This window comes from Pteropus vampyrus, unplaced genomic scaffold, assembly GCF_000151845.1.
Source record: "Pteropus vampyrus isolate Shadow unplaced genomic scaffold, Pvam_2.0 Scaffold133, whole genome shotgun sequence".
Classification (NCBI taxonomy): domain Eukaryota; kingdom Metazoa; phylum Chordata; class Mammalia; order Chiroptera; family Pteropodidae; genus Pteropus; species Pteropus vampyrus.
Window position 1 is genome coordinate 4862132 of NW_011888914.1, and position 3253 is coordinate 4865384.

The 3253-nt window shown below is 36.6% G+C and overlaps 1 protein-coding gene and 1 pseudogene across 1 annotated transcript in view; both read left to right on the forward strand.

Moving 5' to 3' along the window:
- RARS2 (arginyl-tRNA synthetase 2, mitochondrial) overlaps positions 1–3253 on the forward strand; it is a 68889-nt gene that overhangs the window by 8347 nt on the left and 57289 nt on the right. The window lies entirely within an intron of this gene.
- Positions 2409–2525, forward strand: LOC111744367 (annotated as a pseudogene).

The window sequence follows — 3253 nt, forward strand, 5'->3', positions numbered from 1 at the left end:
GGAAGATATTTACCCACAATCAGGTGAATGACAGGAGTGACCAAATTATCTAGGTGTGTACTTCACTTCTAACCTACTGTTACAGGCCCACCAGCATGCATTCTGCTTGAAACCACAAGTTCTACAGGATCCATGCTAAATTTCTTTCATTATCTATATAATTGGTAATAACTTGCCCTCGAGAGTATTGGGGAAGTTCTCTTCTGAAACCCTGAAGTTTCAGCTGTTACTTTGTTTGCTGCCTGTTTGAGTCTGAGAAATCCAGACCTGTACTTGAAGAAAGTCTCTTTAAATGTGGAGTGCTTGTACGTAGGCTCTTGGTGGCAAACAGACACACCTAATCTTGTTATATTAGAGAGTCAGAAGTGAGGAATAACCAAGGATAATTGACAGTTTAAATAATTTAAGATCTGGAACAGTGATAACCTTTTAAGAATTTTAAGACTCATGGCCTTGTTATAAAAATACAGAGCTTATTTCCATAAGACAATGTCAGTTCTGCCACCTAGATGTCTGGTTGCTAAAGCTTAAGGATCTCTTTTTCATTAGCATCTTGAACTTGGCTTCAAACTGACTTGTCTAGAGCCAGACAGACAGAATATTTTTTGGCTTTATGTTCAGTACCTAGCTACCAGGAGTAGGAATTGTGTGTGCCTATGAAAGAAATGGTTGAGAGCTGCCCACAAGCTGATTAATTAATGTACTTTCTCATACTGGGTACTCTGGGAACCAAAGATTCTATCATATTAGACTCTTTCACCTTAAGTTGCCAAATCTGAGGTTTAGGATTGTACCTGGTACATTGTAAACACGCAATACATATTAGTGACTACTATATTCTGTATTAGACTCTCTAGTGTTAGGTTCTACAACCAGATCTGGCATGTATGGATTTTTCTCTTGATACTCCCTTAAGAAGTACTTTCTGCTTTCAACCTCAGATTTCTTCTTCATTCAATTGCATTATTTAGTTTATTTCTCAAGGACCATGTCTAATATTTTGTGGATTTTATTTCTCTATTAATATTTTGGGCTTTACCGTTAGTCCTTTATTATTTTATTTTCATTATCTTTAATGTTTTATTCTGTAAAACTTTTTTGTCATCAATATGAGGCCTCAAGTAGATATTTATCAGTAGGCCCTTGTTATACTTGTGGTAGTCCCAGATGAAGCCCAATTCCAGGACAAACAGCTTTATCTGAAGGAGAAAAAAGAAAAAAAAGCCTGTAGCTAAGGAAAACCATAGCCCATGTTCTCACCAGAGGAAACACTAAATCCAGTCTCAAAGACAGTTGAAGAAAGTCTTATTAATTCCAGAATAATTCTGAACCCATGAGAATGTAGGTAAATTAAAAACCATGCACTCTGACTTTTGACCACTGGACAGTGGTTCTTTTTTCTTTTTCTTCTCTGCGTGTGTGTGTGTGTGTGTGTGTGTGTGTGTGCGTGCACGCGCGCGCCTTGCCCCTTTGAAAGATACTGTACTATTGAAAAAACTCACTAGCCTGAGCACTGATTGTTAACGTAGAAGGCAGCTGGTATCTCCCTAAGCAGTGGTTCTCGAGTCTTGGCTACAGGCTGGAATCACCTGAGAAGCATTAAAAAATATCTAAGCCCAGGCCCATTGGTCTGTGGTCAGGTGAGGGTCTTGAAGTTCTAAAAATCATCAGGTGATTCTAATGTTCATCTAGGCTTAATAACCAACCAAGGATGACCAGGAGGCAGAAAGGTATAATGGAGTGGTCCCCACACTTTGCCTGCACATTAGAATCAACCTGAGAACTTTCTAACATTGTGTTGCCCAGGTCATACCCTGTGCTAATTAAATCAGAATATTTGTATGTGGGAGCTAGGCCTCAGTGTGTTCTAAAGACCCTGGGTCATTTTAGTGTTCTGCAAGGTGTAGTAACCACTGATATAGTGATTAAGAAAAATGGATTGTGAAAGACATATGGGTTTAAATCCAACTTCTCTGAAGGGTATGTAAGTTCTCTGTCCCTCTTCCTAAAAATTTGAGAAATTACTTAGCTACCTTGTAGGCTTGTTATTACGATTTGATGAGTTAATACACACATAGTACTTAGCACTGTGTTTGGTACATCATATACTCACAATAGGTATTCATTATGTTAAATTAGAATTCTGAGGATGGGATATTTTGAATCCCCTTTCTGCATCACTACCACCCCAGAGGCTTTTTGGTGTGGGAGATCTAGTTATCTATTACCCTCAGTGAATGCTTTAGCCCCACATGAATTAGATGCTCAGAAAGCTACATACCTGAACCATACTCAGTTTTCAATAGAAATTCCTTAACAGTACTTTCATAAAGTTGTGTTTTGGTAAAGAAAAAAAATTCTCATTTTTGCAAAAATAATGCCTGTTCATTGTTAAGAATTGTGATACAGTCTACGGCCATGCTACCCTGAACAAGCCTGATCCCGTCTGATCTCGGAAGCTAAGCAGCCTCGGGCCTGGTTAGTACATGGATGGGAGACCACCTAGGAAGACCAGGTGCCGGTCTTATAAAAAATAAAAATAAAAAAATAAGTGATTTTAAGCTGACAAGGTCCTTGCAATCTGTGAGGTCAACCAAGGGTTGCCTCGCCTAAAAAAAAAGAATTGTGATACAAAAAGGTGCAAAGAATTTTTTAAAACTCCCCCATAAATAATCATCATTAACAGGTTGACTTTCATTTTAGATATATTTCTTTGCAGTTATACAGGCAGAAAAAAAAAAGGAAGAAAGATAGGAAGGAAGCCTGGATAGATATGATTTTTATAAAAATTGGACTGTATTGTAAAGAGTTTTTATTTTTAGGTTCATTTGCTTTTGTTAGTTTTATGATAGAAAATGTCGAATTACTAAAAGTATAATAGTGTTATGATTCCCTGTGTACCAATAACTGAAATGTTATTTTAAATAAAAAGTATTAAACATAGTTTTGCTTGAATTTAATGAAAGAAAAAGAAACCAAAGTAAAATTCAAAGAATTATTGATGTATTTCCTAAACGAGCCCTCTACAGTTAAGAGAGTATGAGGAACATTACAATTTGGAGTGTTTTTTTAAATCTCAATGTTTCAAAGTTACACAGTATCCACCCCTACTGTGAGAGAGGAGGATATTAGCACCTTATATTTGGTATAATTTTACCTTTTCTAATTTGGGTAACTTTTTCACTCAAAGTTTGTAACATAGTCTATTAACTATATCTGCACAGCTTATCTCATATTTATTTCATGTTGAGTT